This window comes from Mastomys coucha, unplaced genomic scaffold (genome assembly GCF_008632895.1).
Source record: "Mastomys coucha isolate ucsf_1 unplaced genomic scaffold, UCSF_Mcou_1 pScaffold1, whole genome shotgun sequence".
In the NCBI taxonomy this organism is placed as follows: domain Eukaryota; kingdom Metazoa; phylum Chordata; class Mammalia; order Rodentia; family Muridae; genus Mastomys; species Mastomys coucha.
This window is the reverse complement of record NW_022196891.1, coordinates 6,284,482-6,301,641: the sequence shown is the minus strand read 5'-3', so window position 1 is coordinate 6,301,641 and position 17,160 is coordinate 6,284,482. Positions and strand designations below refer to the sequence as shown.

Below are 17,160 nucleotides of genomic sequence, written 5' to 3'. Positions count from 1 at the left end.
TAATCTGATGAGATCCATAGGATTAACTTAGTATTCTTGTATCAGTTGAGGCTTGTGACCCATAACATGGTCAGTTTTGGAGAAGGTACCATGAGGTGCTGAGAAGAAGGTATATTCTTGTGTTTTAGGCTGAAATGTTCAGTAGATAGCTATTATGTCCATTTGGTTCATAACCTCTACTAGTTTCACTGTGTCTTTGTTTTGTTTCTGTTTCAATGGCCTATCCATTAGTGAGAATGGAGTGTTGAAGTCTTCCACTATTATTGTGTGGGGTTCTATGTGTGTTTTGAGCTTTAGAAAGTTTCTTTTATGAATTTGGATGTTCTTGTATTTTGGGCATAGATGTTCAGAATTGTGGCTTTCTCTCAATGGCCCATTCTCTTAAGGTCTGATGATCTGTAGGAAAGTAGTGAAAAGTCCATAGGTGTTACATTATTCCAAGGAAATATTATCATGCAGACACAATATGACTAATATTCATATGTAATTACAGAGATCGAGACAGCATGTAAAAGATGAGTACAAATTCAAACCAGACAAAATACCTACATGTAAAATGGGGATTGTCTACTGTATTTTAACCCACCTAGAAGACACTTGCAAATGATTGATTCTGGTAAAAGTGAAATACTTTGTTTGTTTCCCCAATGATATAAACTTTGGTATATGTCAGTCATACTCTAAGGGAACCCAGAAATTCTTGGCCAACATGAAACAGATATAGCATGTTTTTATTGTAGTTTCTATCTTAGGGTGCATCCATGTGTGCATGTGTGTAGGGGGTTAAGGTTGCCATATTGGGGGGAGAACATTTTGGTCTTATAGGAAAAAAATTGAACTTTGTTGGGTAAGAAGAGTGGAGATCCTGGTAAGGAAAAGGAAAAGAATATGTGACTCTGAGATATACTATGATCTGTGATTCTGTCTTGATCAAATGTACTATGAATTCCATTGTATGTCCCATGAGAAGGGCAGTGAATGATATGCTACATCCTCCCTGCTGTTTTTCTACCTTCCTTTGTGTAATTTCTAACACAAGTACTTTTCATTATTGCTGTTTTTATAGTTATTATTATTATCAATATTTATATCTTCAAAGAATGTATGCATTCTTACAAATTGAGAAGTCATAGGTATCTGGTAGGTTTTAAGAAACACTTTTTATTTTTGTGTCATCATCCTATTCAAAAAACTTACCTTCATTCATGATTTTAAAAATAAATTACCTTTTGTTATACTTTTTATTATCTATTTTTAAATAGGGTCCAATTTTATGGAATAAACTAGTATAATATAATGTAATTTTAAGATTAAGGGTTGGGCCATTGAGATGGTTCTGTAAGTTAGGGCACTTTCCAGAAAGGCTAAGATCAATCTCCAGTAGCCTCCTGAGCACCATATGTGTATTACAGTTTGTGCATATATGTGTGAGTGTGCACACACATACACACAAAAGAATTAAGGAATAAATAAATAAATAAATAAATAAATAAAGCAGGTCAGTAAAGCTAAGATTACAAAAAAAGCTTATAGTAAATATAGTCCATTTTATTATGATTGTTATAAAAAAAGTCAAAGATTTGATGCAGACATTCTTCCTTGAAAATTCTATATGAAACATAGAATGTACAAGAAATTACAATATTGGTTTGTCTGACATATATCAGTACCAACATTAAAGTCAAGTAGCATATGAAGAAGGAGAATAAAAAGAGTATAGGAATATGAGGTTAGTATATAAGAATAAGCTCTACTAAAATTTGAAATATATAACTGTTTTTTATTATTTAAACACTTATTGGAAATAAATATATGCCCATATTTCTATCTGTCCTTTAGCTTATATAGTCAACTATGTAATTGGAAGAAATATTGATAACATTAAAACTTAAATCAAAATCACTCAAACATTCATGATCTCCACAATTTTCTCTTGTCTAAAATATCACATCAGGTATTTAAATTGCTTCCAGTTCTCCACCAACATATCTTTAAATATGTTCATATGTGTATCTGCTGAAAACTTAAGGTAATCAAAATGTCTCTGATGAAAAATCTCATTTATGCTGCACTAGTAATAGGCCAGTTTTTGCTCCTCTAAAAGCTTGTCATAAATCTTTCTTGTATAATTTCCTAGAAAAAAATTCCCAGAATTACAGGTATATTTTTCACCATCTGTAAAATTTCTATTGTTTCCATTAATGTAAAAGGGCTTAATCTCTATATATTCTGGTTGCACGTTTTCTTTCCATTTATTTACAGAACTAAGCAAATTTGTACTATCTCTTTGTGTGATCATTTCTTCGTCTATAGTTCAGCTGCCATACAAGAAAGAAAGAAATAATAGGATTCAAGTTTGTCACAAGGCATCACCAAAGTTTCACACATTTTCTAGAAAATGGTAGCCATTCAAAGTAAACTCATCAGTTGGATGCTGGGCAGATAACCTTGTGAAAAACTGTGCTTGCTCTGAAATATGAAAATCTATGCTCAAATACCCAGAATCACAATAAAAAAGTAGGAATGCTAAACATACCCATTACCCAAGCATTGTCCAATAGAGTCCAGCTGATGCATGTGGCTAGCCAAAACTGCCCAACTTTTCAAAGCAGTAAAGAAGACAACAAGGGGTGCCCTCCTATGGTCACCAAATCAAAGTTCAGAGGTACATCCATTGCAGAGTCACTTACATGTGCCCCACATAAAAAACAGAAAGAAAAAAGATTAATGAAAAGAAATTGATTGTGTCAAGACTTAGTCAATGCAAACGAATGATATTTTTAGAAAAATTTGGTAGCAAATCAAGATTAAGTCAGCAAGAATTTTGCACTTGATAATTCCTAATAAATTCTTATGCCCTGTTTTTGTATATGTAAGTAAAAAAAGAATATATGATTTTAAAGATAAATTTATTAATCAAAAACGTGTTAAAGATTTATTATAATATAGATTTAAAAATCTATTTTGAAAGTACTTGCTAACATTAAAAATAGTCAAATATTCTGTAAAGAATTAACAACTTTCTACTGATAAAAATAAAAATGTAAGTAAATGCAAAAAAAAAATACTGTCCAAAACAGATATGAAACCATGGAAAAAATTAATAATATTGAAAAAAAAAGAAAAAGAAATAATTTACATAGAAATTAAAAAAAAACTAGAATAGTAGCATATAAGAAGACATTTGTTTAAAACATGATTTCAAAATTTAAGATTCTGTCTTATTTGGATTTCTGTGATAGACTATTATTCTATGTGCTCTCTTTCTCTCTCTCTCTCTCTTTCTCTCTCTCTCTTTCTCTCTGCCTCCTTCTCTGTGTGTGTGTGTGCACATGTGTGCTTGCATGTTCTCTAAACATCAGCACATCAGTAAACATGGCATATAGTTTTTCTTATGTGTTGTATATTTTGAAAACTAAAGTATTTCATCATGAGCAATATGGCGGTTTATAATTTGGTAGCCTCCCCAATAAGACTAATGAACTCAGTTTATTTTGCATCCAATCACTGTGAACTAGATATAATAGATATACACTTGAGAAATGCATGTGATTAAGAAGTTAATATTCCTTTATAGTCAAACTATTTGAATGATAAAAAAGGAATTTTTCTTATCTTAAAATTATTTTTTTATCTGTGTATTTCTTTTGCTAAAATTCTTAAATCAGTCATTAATCCAATGGTTTCTACTTGTAATTGCAAGAAAAAGAAATGGATTGGACCAGAATAAAAATTCTTTCTATCACTTAATAATTAAAACACAAAATGAACAGAACAAAAAAATAATATTAAAAGTAGTAAGAAAAAAAAGGTCAAATAACATATAAAGGCCGACCTATCAGATTTACACCTGACTTCAGAACAGAGACTCTAAAATTGAGAACATCTTTGTCAGACGTCATACAGACCCTAAGAGAATAAAAATGCCAGCCAAGGCTACTATACCCAGCAAAACTCTCAATTATTATAGATAGCTAAACCAAGATATTTCATGACAAAACCAAATTTAAACAATATCTTTTCACTAATCCAGCCATACAGAGGTGATAAAAGAAAAACTCCAACACAAGGATGGAAGAAAAAGCACGGAATTAATCTTTACAACAAACCAAAAGGAAGAGAACTACACAAACTTAATTCCACCTATAACAACAAAACACACAGGAAACAAAATCATTGGTTCTTAATATCTCTCAACATCAATAGACAAAATACAACCCCCCCAAAAGACATAGCCTAGTAGACTGGATACATAAACAATACCCAGCATTTTGCTACATAGGGGAAATACCTCAGTGGTAAAGATAGAAACTACCTCAGAGTAAAAGGCTGGAAATTTTTTCCCAAGAATATGGTCCTAAGAAACAAACTGGAAAAGCCATTCTAATATCCAACAAAATAGACTTTCAACCAAAAGTTATCAAAAAAGATACGGAAAGACACTGCATACTCATCAAAGGAAAAATCCACTAAGACAAATTCTCAATTATATTATTTACACCCCCCAAATGCAAGGGCACCCACATTAGTAAAAAAAAAAGTTACTTAAGCTCAAAGCACACATTGATCCTCATACAATAAGAGTGGGAGACTTCAATACCCCACTTTCACCAATGGACAGTTCATGGAAACAAACAAAACAGAGACAAAGTCAAAGTAACAGAAGTTATGAACCTAATGGATTTAACAGATATCTAAAGAAAATTTCACCCTAAAACAGAAGAATATATCTTCTTTTCAGGAACTCATGGTACCTGTTCCAAAACTGATCACACAATTGGGAAACAAAACAAGCCTCAACAGATCCAAGAAGATACAATTAACCCCATGAAGTCTATCAGACCATCACAGACTAAGGCTTGTCTTCAATAACAAACAAACAAACAAACAGAAAATGCACATACACATGGAATGTGAACAATCTCTACTAAATGATAATGTAGCAAAGAAATTAAAGCCTTTTTAGAATTTAACGAAAATGTAAGGACAACACATGCAAACTTATGGGATACAATGAGATCAATGTTAAGAGGAAAACTCATAGCTCTGAGTGCTTTCATAAAGAAATTGGAGAGAGCATACATTAGCATCTTAAGAACAAATTTGAAAGCTGTAGCACAAAAATAAGCAAACACACCAAAGAGAAGTAGATGCCAGGAAATAATCAAACTCAGGGCTGAAATCCACCAAGTACAAACAAAAAGAACTATACAATGAATCAAAAAATAACAGATTGTTCAATGAAAAAGATCAAGAAGGTAGATAAGCCCTTAGACAAAGTAATTAGAAGGCACAGAAAAAGTGCCCAAATTAACAAAATAAGGAAAGAAAAAGGGAGGCACAATAGAAACTGAGGAAATTAAAAAATAATCAGATTCTACTATAAAAGACTATTTTCAAAAAACTGAAAAATCTAGAAGAAATGTATAATTTTGCAGACAGATAACAGGTACCAAAATTAAAACAGAATTAGATAAGCCATCTAAACAGTCCCATAACCCTAAGGAAATAGAACCTGTCATTAAAAGTCCCTCAATCCAAAAATGCTCAGGGGCCAGATAGGTTTAGTGCAGAATTCTAGCAGACCTTCAAACAATACCTAATACCAATACTTCTCAAATTATTCCACAAAATAGAAACAGAAGGAATACTACATAATTAATTCTATAAAGCCATAGTTATTCTTATACATAAACCATACAAAGACCCAGCAAAGAATAAGAACTTCAGACCACTTTCCCTTATGACTATTGGTGCAAAAATACTCAATAAAATTCTAGCAAACTTATTCTAAGAGCACATTAAAACAATCATTCACAATGATCAAGTAAGCTTCATTTCACAGATACTAGGTTGGTTCTATATATGAAAATCGATTAAAGTAATCTACTATATAAATAACCTCAAAGGAAAAAAACACATGATCATCCTCTTAGCACTCATTAAATGCTAAAATTCCTTTGACACAATACAACACCCCTTCATGTTAAAAGTTTTGGAAAAATCAGGAATTCAAGGAACATACCTAAACATAAAAAAGAATATATAGCAAACCAATACACAAAATCAAACCAAATGGAGAGAAATTAGCAACCCCACAAAAATTAAGGACAAGACAAGGCTACCCACTCTAAAGGTATTTATTCAATATAGCATTCAAAGTTCTAGATAGAGCAATTAGACAATGATAGATGGTCAAAGCAATGAAAATTGAAAAAGAAGTTAAGCTATCACTATTTCTGACTATATACTATCATACCTAAGCAACCTTAAAATTTTCACCAGAGAAGTCATAAAGCTGAAAAACCACTTCAGCAAAGTAGCTTGATATAAAATTATCTCAAACAAATCAACAACCTTCCTCTATTCAAAGGATAAATGGGCTGAGAAAGAAAATTATGGAATCAACACCCTTCACAATAGTCACAAATAATATAAAATATCTTTTTTGTGACTCTTAAGCAAGCAAGTCAAAGATATGTATGAAAAGAACTTTGGTTTCTGAAAAAAGAAATCTAAGAAGACATCAGAAAATGGAAAGATCTCCCATTCTCATGGAGCAGCAGGACTAACATAAAAGAAAATGGCCATTTTACAAAAACAAACAAAACAAAACAAATCAAAAAACCTACAGATTCAATACAATCCCCACCAAAATCCTAATTCAATTCTTCACAGAGATAGAAAGAGCAATTCTCAAATTCATCCAGACTAATAAAAAGCACAAGATAGCAAAAACTATTCTCAACAATAAAAGAGCTTCTGGGGAATTCACCATCTCTCACCTTAAGCTGTAATATGGAGCATAATAATAAAGAAAAGTGCTGGCATATAGAAGAACACAAATTGATCCATTCTTATCTCTTTGTAGGAAGTTCAAATAAAAGTTGATCAAGAACATCCACAAAAAACAGCATACACTGAATCTAATAGACAAGAAAGTAGAAAAGAGCCTGGAGTACATCAGCTTAAAGGAAAACTACCTGAACAGAACAGCAATGATTGTAGCTCTAAGATCAACAACTGACAAATGGGACCTCATAAAATTGCAAAGCTTATGTAACATATAACGCAAAGGGCAAATGAGACAAAATGGCAATCTACAGATAGGGGAAAGGTCTTTACCAACGCAACATCTGATAGAGAGCTAATATCCAAACTATAAAAAGTATTCAAGAAGTTAGACTCTGGAGAACCAAATAACCCTATTAAAAATTGGATAAAGAATCAAACAAAGAATTCTCAACTGAGGAATCTGGAATGGTGAGAATCACCTAAAGAAATGTTCAACATCCTTTAGTCATCAGGGAAATGTAAACCAAAAGAACTCTGAGATTCCACATAATAACAATCAATATGGCTAAGATAAAAAAGTCAGATAACAGCAGATACTAGCAAGGATGTGGGGAAAGATGAACACTCCTTCATTGCTGGTAGGATTGCAAGCTGGTAGAACTACTTCAAAAATCAATCTGGTTAGTTCTAACTAAATAGTTAGAAATAGTTCTAACCAAAAACCCAACTATACCACTCCTAGGCATAAACCGCCAAAATGCTCCAACATATAAAAAGGACACTTGCTCCACTCTGTTTTTTTTTTTTTTTATTTTAGATATTTTCTTTATTTACATGTAAATTTCTCCATTCCCAGTTTCCCCTCCAAAAAACAAAGAAACAAACAAAAACAACAAAAACAAACCCCTGTTGCCTCCCACCTCCCCATGCCTGCCACCCCGCCCTCTCCCACTTTCTGGCCCTCGCATTCCCCTACACTGGGGCACCAAACCCTCACAGGGCCGAGGTCCTTTCCTCTCATTGATGATCGAATTTGCAATCCTCTACTATACACATGCTGTCAGAACAATCAGACACCTCCATGTGCAGTCCTTGGTTGGTGGTTGAGACCCTGGGAGCTCTGAGGGTACTAGTTAGTTCATATTGTTTTTAACAGCCTTATTTTATATATCTGCCTTATGGATAGGCAGAAGCTGGGAATAACCCAAATGTCCCTCAACAGAATAAGTGGATACAGAAAATGTACATTTACACAATAGAGTACTACTCAGCTATTAAAAACAATGACTTCATGAACTTCATAGGCAGATGGGTGGAACTAGAAAATATCTTCCTGATTGAGGTAACTCAGACCCAAAAAACATATATGGTATATACATCCTAAATAAGTCCAAGTGCTCAGAATACCCACAATACCACTCAAAGACTGTATAAGAAGCTTAACAAGAAGGAAGGCCACACTATGGACTCTTCAAATGCACTTTGAATACAGAACAAAATTATTACAGGAGGTAGAAGGAAGAAGTGAGGAGGGCTAGGGCAAAAAGTTCAGGTATGAGAAGGGACAGGAAAGAAGTACAGAGGATCATGAAACTGAATAGAAATGTCAATTGGGTTTTGGAGGTAGCCACTGGAAAGTTCCAGACATCAGGGAAGCAAGAGGTTTCCAGGACCCAAGAGGCATGACAGTAGATGAAATAACAAAGGGGAGATAGAACCTGTACAGTCTACCTCCAGTACATAGGCATGGCCCCCAGTTGAGGGCTGGGGCTACCCACCCAGCTCAAAAAATTTTAACCCAAAGATGTTCCTGTGTAAAGGAAATGCAGAGACAAAATAATGGAGCAGAGACTGAAGGAAGGGCCATCCAGAGACTGCCCCACCTAGAGATCCATCCCATCTGCAGACACTATTGCTGACTCCAAGAAGCGCTTGCTAATAGGAGCCTGATATGTCTATCCTCTGAGAGGTTCTGGAAACACCTGACTAAAACAGATGCTGATACTCACAGCCATCCATAGGACTTAGCACAGGGACACCAATGCAGGATCCAGGGGTAGGACTGGAGGAAGTGAAGGGGATTGCAAAGGACTGGAGGGAGTGAAGAGGATTGTAAAGGACTCGAGGAAGTGAAGGGGATTACAACCTTGTAGGAAGAATAATATCAAACTAACTGTACCACCAGAGATCACAGGGACTAAATCACGAATCAAAGAGTTTGCACAGAGTGATCCATGGCTCCAGCTACATGTGTAGCAGAGGATGGCCTTATCTGGCAACAATGGGAAGGGAGGCTGTTGGTTGTGTGGAGGCTTGATGCCCCAGTGTAGGGGGATGCTAGAGTGGTGAGGAGCGAGTGGGTGAGTGAATGGAGGAGCACCCTCATGAAGGCAAAGAAGAGGGGTCATGGAATGAGGGTTTTGTGGAGTGGAAAATTATAAAGAGGATATAATTTGAAATGTAAACAAAATGATTAACTAAAAAACCAAAAAAAAAGTAATGACCATGTATCAGTGTGTTATGTGTTTAAAAATACAAAAGAAGAGAAGTTGAAGCATCACACGTACAAATAAAATAGAATTTGTCTATAAACTTTCAGATACATAAATAAACACAAAGGGAAAAATGATACACATATTATGAGGGACATGAAAAAGTTATAATATAAATGGCTTATTCTCTGTAAGGTTGATAAATTAAGAATGGTGGCAGACTGCTATAGAACAATATCATAAAGAATATCAAACTTCCCATAATTACATTGAAGAATTACCAAAATTCATTTTTCAGTCTATATTGACTCCATTATAAAATGCAGTATTCATTAGTGGGAAACTGTATAGATTAGCTTAAATTTTCTCTTGAAAGTAGTCTTTTCTCACATTCCCAAGTCAGAATACCTAATGCCTTGCTTGTCTGTATTTCATTAATCCAGTTTTGGCATTTTACATTTATTCTTAAATAATACATATTGATGTAAATTGCAATTTTTTATTAGAAATGAATATCAGACAATGAATAGACTTGGCACTATATAAACTATATATTTTAAATAATTAAATATTTTAAATTATTTTTCATTAGTTTACTTTTTACACTCTATATTTTCTCTCCCCCAATCCACCCTCTAACTATTCCACATCACATACCTACTCTGCACCCCCTTGCCTCCACTTGGATGTCCCCATGCCCCAACCCACATGACCTCTAAACTCCCTGGGGACTCTAGTCTCTTGAATGTTAGGTGCATCATCTCTGAATGAAAGCAGACTTGGAAGTTCTCTACTGTTTTTCCACAACTCCCTGTTTACCATTCCCTCAAGTGGAGAGCTGGTTTCCAAGGAGTGCTCTGACCCAAGGACTCAGGTGAGATCACCATTTTCTCTCTGATGACTTTCCAAGGCAGGACCAGCCAGGAGGCACAGGCCACAGAAGCAGCAGAATAGCTGGGACAGGGTCCTTCCTGCATCCATCTGTACCCAGGAGGGACAGCTGATCCACAGCACTGTGTGCACTGTTTTTTTTTTTTTTCAATTTATTTTTTTTAATTTTTTAAAATATTTTTTATTAGATGTTTTCTTTATTTACAATATCTCCTTTCCCAGGTTCCCCTCCAAATAAAAAGAAAAAAAGAAAAAAATAATAAGATAAAATAGAAACACAAAAACTAAAACAAACCCCTGTTCCCTTCCCCCTCCTCCTGCTCACCACCCCAACCCCACCTGCTTACTGGCCCTGGTATTCCCCTACACTGGAGTATAGAACCTCTGTGTACCTGTCTTACCAGGGGAGAGCTGATCTCCCAGGAGTGCTGGCACAGGCTTATAGACTAACAGGAGGAACAAGCTTCAGCCAGAAACAGCAAGAACATCTAACACCAGAGATTAAAAGATGGCGAAAGGCAAATGCAAGAATATTACCAACAGAAACCAAGACTACTTGCCATCATCAGAACCCAGTACATCCACCACAGCAAGTCCTGGATACCCTAACACACCTGAAAAGCAATATTTGGATCTAAAATCATATTTCATGATGGTGATAGAGGAATTTAAGAAGAACATTAATAGCTCCCTTAAAGAAATACAGGAGAACACAGGTAAACAGGTACAAGCCCTTAAAAAGGAAACACAAAAATCCCTTACAGAATTACAGATAAGCACACCCAAACAGGTAAAGGAATTGAACAAAACCATTCAGGATCTAAAAATGGAAGTACAAACAATTAAGAAATTAAACAGAGATACAACTCTGGAGATAGAAAACCTAGGAAAGAAGTCAGGAGCCATAGATGCAAGCATCACCAACAGAATACGAGATAGAAGAGAGAATCTCATGTGCAGAAGATACCATATAAAACACTGTGAAAACAAAGAAAATGCAAAATGCAAAAAAAAATCCTAACCCAAAACGTCCAGGAAATCTAGGACAAAATGAGAAGAAAAAAACCTAAGGATCATAGGTATAGAAGAAAGTGAATACTTCTAACTTAAAGGGCCAGCAAATATCTTCAACAAAATTATAGAAGAAAACTTCGCTAACCTAAAGAAAGAGATGCCCATGAACATACAAGAAGACTATAGAACTCTAAATAGATTGGACCAGAAAAGAAATTCCATCTGTCACATAATAATCAAAATACCAAATACACAAAACAAAGACTGTTAAAAGCAATGAGGGAAAAAGGTCAAATAACATATAAAGGAGGACCTACAAGAATTATACCAGATTTCTCACCAGAGACTATGAAACCAGAAGATCCTGCGCTGATATCATACAGACCCTAAGAGAACACAAATGCCAGCCCAGGCTACTCTACCCAGCAAGGCTCTCAATTACCATAGATGGAGAAACCAAGGTATTCCATGACACAACCAAATTTACACAGTATCTTTCCACAAATCAAGCCCTTCAATAAAATAGAAAACTCTAACACAAGGAGGAAAACTACATCCTAGAAAAAGCAAGAAAGTAATCTTTCAACAAAACTAAAAGAAGATAGCAACATGAAAAGAATTCCAACTCTAACAACAACAACAACAAAAAAAAAACAGGAGGCAACAATTACTTTTCCTTAATATCTATTAATATCAATAGACTCAATTCCCCAATTAAAAGACATAGACAGACTATCAGACTGGGTAAGTAAATAGGACCCAACATTTTGTTATATACAGGAAACCCACCTCAGTGACAAAGACAGACACTACCTTAGAGTAAAAGGCTGGAAAACAATATTCCAAGCAAATAGTCCCAAGAAACAAGCTGAAGTAACCACAGAATAAAGTTGATTTTCAACCTAAAGTGATCAAAAAAAGATAAAGAGGTTCACTACAACTCTTGAAAGGTAAAATCTACCAAGGTGAACTCTCAACTCTGAACCTCTATACTCCAAATGCAAGCGCATCTACATTCATAAAAGAAACTTTACTAAAGCTCAAAGCACACATTGCACCTCACACAATAATTGTGGAAGACTTCAACACCCCTTTGCAATGGTCAGATCATGGAAACAGAAGTCAAACAAAGACACAGTGAGACTAACAGAAGTTATGAACCAAATGGATTTAACACATATTTATAAAACATTTTATCCTAAAACAAGAGGATATATCTTCTTCTCAGCACCTCATGGTACCTTCTCCAAAACTGACCATACAATATGTCACAAATCAGGCCTCAACAGATATAAAAAGATTGAAATAATTCCTTGCATCCTATCAGATCACCATGGACTAAGGCTGCTCCTCAATAACAACATAAAAAATAGAATGCCCATATACACGTGGAAGCTTAACAACATTCTACTCAATGATAACTTGGTCAAGGAAGAAACAAAGAAAGAAATTAAAGACTTTCTAGAGTTTAATGAAAATGAAGCCACAATATACCCAAACTTATGGCTCACAACGAAAAGAGTCCTAAGAGAAAAACTCATAGTTCTGAAAGCCTCTGAAAAGAAACTTGAGTGAACATACACTAGCAGTTTGACAGCACATCTGAAAGCTCTAGAACAAAAAGAAGCAAATTTTCCCAAGAGTAGTAGAAGGCAAGAGTTAATCAAATGTGGGGCTGGAAAAAAACAAAAACAAAAACAAATGGAAACAAAAAGAACTATACAAAGAATCATCCAAACCAGGAGCTGGTTCTTTGAGAAAATCAACAAAATAGATAAACCCTTAGCCAGACTAACTAGAGGGCACAGAGACAGTATCCTAATTAACAAGATCAGAAATCAAAAGGGAGACATAACAACAGAAACTGAAAAAAATCCAAAAAATCATGAGATCCTACTACAAAGCCTATACTCAACAAAATTGGAAAACCTAGATGAAATGGACAATTTTCTAGACAGATACCAGGTACCAAAGTTAAATCAAGATCAGATAAATGATATAAACATTTGTATATCCCCTAAAGAAATAGAGATAGTCATTAATAGTCTCCCAACCAAAAAAACCCAGGACCAGATGTGTTTATTACAGAGTTTTATCAGACCTTCAAAGAAGACTTAATACCAATACTCCTCAAACTAATCTACAAAATAGAAACAGAAGTTACTCTACCCAATTCATTCTATGAAGCCATAATTACTCTGATAGTTAATCACACAAAAACATAACAAAGAACAAAATACTTCAGGCCAATTTCCCTTATGGATATCAATGGATTAAATACTCAATAAAATTCTTGTATTCATGAAATAGTGACTATTTCACTACAAACTTATTTTTCACTAAGTAAACATGTTTCCTAATCCTGGAGCCCCCTGGGAAAAAGCAGTGAGCTCCCTCTGGGTCCTGCAGACTCCAGTGTTCATGGAGAGTATGGGAAGGGCTGCACCCCTATCTCCTAGGGACTGATCAGGTCAGAGCTCATTTGAGGAGAACATGCCATGCTTCCACCAGGCACAGTAAGTCATTATATTACATTACCAGATATGACTTCCTCTGCCTCCAAACACATTCCTAGTTAGCAAGGCACAAGAGGAACAAAAAAGGAAGGTGTGCCCACATTCCTGGTTTCCAGGGTCTCAAACCAGGAGAATGTACAGGAGAGCGCAGCTATGTTCAAGCAACCTGCATTCCCAAAAGGCCAGTGGATGGGAATGTGGCAGCCTCATGTGTATTTAGTGGAACATAGATTTGTAGTGAAATAGTTACTATTCATGAAAATAGATATTTTTAGAACTTTTGAAATAATACAGTTGTTTTCTTGGACTATGAGGAAAGGCACATTACATTTAGTCTTCCTTTTGATAAAACTCTTTGAAAAGAAATACGATTTTTAGAAACCAGCCACCCTGTACAGCACAAAATCAGTCAAAGTGCAATTTAAAAGAATTGTCTTTTTATTAGAATGTTTTTAGTTTCTCCCCGTCCTTCTCAGTGTTATCTTGAGGGAGTAGTCATCTGAGAAGGAACTGTGTCACGTCTGAGCTGTAGAGTGTTCCCTGCCCATGCACTGCTGACCCCAGGAGCCGTGCCACTAATTACCAGCACTCCCTTGGGACTCTGCATGTGTCCAAGTAGGGTGGAAAGTTTCATCTCCAATATAAAGAAGTTTTGCTTTTGTTTTCTGGAGTTTTGTCTAGAGTATTTTCAGCAAAACTATCCAACTCAGTGGAGGATTTATTAATGATTTATTTGGAAATGATGGAATTCATTGGCCCGTCAGTACATTGGGAAATGTGTCTCTTTCCAGGTGTACCACCCTGCAGCCTCGTTTATATGTTCACAGTTACTTTATCATTATTTTTTAATAAAAGTCATTTATTGAAAAACACTTTTAATTTCACCTTCTGTATTTTAATTTTATTGAAGGGCTAATTGGAATTTCCATGTTCTTATTAAAAATCTAACAAATCAAAAAAAAAAAATTCTTGCAAACAGAATCCAAGAGCACATCAAAATGATCATTCATCATGATCAAGTAGGCTTCATCCCAGAAATGCAGGTATGGTTCAACATAAAGAAATAAATCAACATAATCCACTATATAAACAAACTTGAAGAAAAACTTCATATAATCATCTCATTAGATGCTGAGGAAGCATTTGACAAAATCCAACATCTCTTCATGATAAAAGTCTTGGAAAGATCAGGAATTCAAGGCTCATACCTAAACATAGTAAAAGCAATATACAGCAAACAAATAGCCAACATCAAAGTAAATGGAGAGAAACTTGAATCAATCCCACTAAAATCAGGGACTAGGCAAGGCTGCCCACTCTCTCCCTACCTATTCAATATTGTACATGAAGTCCTAGCCAGAAAGATTAGACAACAAAAGAAGATCAAAGGGATACAAATTAGAAAGGAAGAAGTCAAATTATCATTATCTGTTGATGATATGATAGTATATTTATGTGACCCCCAAAAATTGACTAGAAAACTCATAAACCTTATAAACAATTTTAGCAAAGTAGATGGATATAAAATTAACTCAAGCAAATCAGTGGCCTTCCTCTACACAAAGGATAAATAGGCTGAAAAAGAAATTAGGAAACAACACCCTCCATAATAGTCACAAATAATATTGAATACTTAGCTGTAACTCTAAGGAAACAAGTGAAAGATTTATTTGACAAGAACTTCAAGTCTCTGAAGATGGAAATTGAAGAAGATCTCAGAAGATGGAAAGATCTCCCATGCTCATGGATTGGCAGGATTAATATAGTAAAAAATGGCCATTTTGCCGAAAGCAATCTACACATTCAATGCAATCCCCATAAAAATCCAATTTTTCACAGACTTGGAAAGAGAAATTTGCAAATTCATCTGGAATATCAAAAATCCTAGGATAGCAAAAACTAGTCTCAACAATAAAAGGACTTCTGGTGGAATCACCATTCCTGACCTCAAGATGTACTACAGAGCAATTGTGATAAGGACTGTATAGTATTGGTACAGTGACAGGCAGTGGATCAGTGGAATATACTTGAAACCCAGAAATGAACCCACACACCTATCATCACTTGATCTTTGACAAAGGAGCTAAAACCATCCAGTAGAAAAACGACAGCAATTTGAACAAATGGTGCTAGCTCAAGTGGCGCTTAGCGTGTAGAAGAGTGCAAATCGATCCATTCCTATCTCCTTGTACAACACACAAGTCCAAGTGGATCAAGGACCTCCACATCAAACCAGATACAATGAAACTAGTAGAAGAGAAAGTAGAGAAGAGCCTTGAAGATGGGCACAAGGGAGAATTTCCTGAACAGAACACCAATGGCTTATGGTCCAAGATCAAGAATTGACAAATGGGACCTCATAAAATTGCAAAGCTTCTGTAAGGCAAAATGCACAGTCAATAGGACAAAACGACATGAGCTCATGTCACCGAGAAAGATGTCCCTGCTGGAGCCAGAGCCGCTGAAGGCACGGGAACCAGAGGTGTTACTGAGTACAGGATGGAGGAACCATCCAGGCCCAACTCAGACACACTAACCATTGTAGAATTCAGCTCCAGTGAGCCAGACAAGGAGGTGGCATCTCCAGATGAAGCAGCTACAGCCACTTTTTCCTCCTTGGAGGAGCCCAGTCCTAACCCAACAGCCACACCACCAGTGTGGGACCGTGGAGGACCTCTGAGCAAGTTTGCCTATCCAGCCTCAGACAGCTGCCAGACTGGCTCAACCAACACAGGCGTAGGGACTAGTGAGGACCTTCAGTTGCCCAGAGGACATCCACCACCAAGGAAACAGATACCCTGCTCTAGCCCTGGCTGCTGCCTCAGTTTCCCCAGTGTTCATGATCTAGCACAGCATTTCCGTAACTACTGCCCACCCACACAGTCACTGGAAGGCAAACTCTTCCGATGCTCAGCTCTGAGGTGCACTGAGGGTTTCCCCAGCATGTAGGAGCTGATAGCCCACTAGCTGCACCTAAAGAAATGTTCAACATCCTTAGTCATCAGGGAAATGCAAGTCAAAATAACCCTGAGATTGTACCTCACACCAATCAGAATGGCTAAGATCAAAAACTCAGGTGACAGCATATGCTGGTGAGGTTGTGGAGAAAGAGGGACAGTCCTTCATTGATGGTGGGATTGCAAGATGGTACAACCACTCTGGAAATCAGTTTGGTGGTTCCTCAGGAAACTGGACATAGTACTACCTGAGAACACAGCTATTCCACTCCTGGGCATATACCCTGAAGATGCTACAATGTGTAATAAGGACACATGCTCCACCATGTTCATAACAGCCTTATTTATAATAGCCAGAAACTGGAAACAACACAGATTTCCCTCAACAGAGGAATAGATACAGAAAATGTGGCACATTTACACAATAGAGTACTACTCAGCTATTAAAAACAATGAATTTAGCCGGGCGGTGGTGGCGCACGCCTTTAATCCCAG

General features: G+C 36.0%; 1 pseudogene; it reads left to right on the top strand.

Moving 5' to 3' along the window:
* The first annotated feature begins 16,207 nt into the window (after positions 1-16,207).
* Positions 16,208-16,675, top strand: LOC116069821 (annotated as a pseudogene).
* The last annotated feature ends 485 nt before the right edge of the window (positions 16,676-17,160 follow it).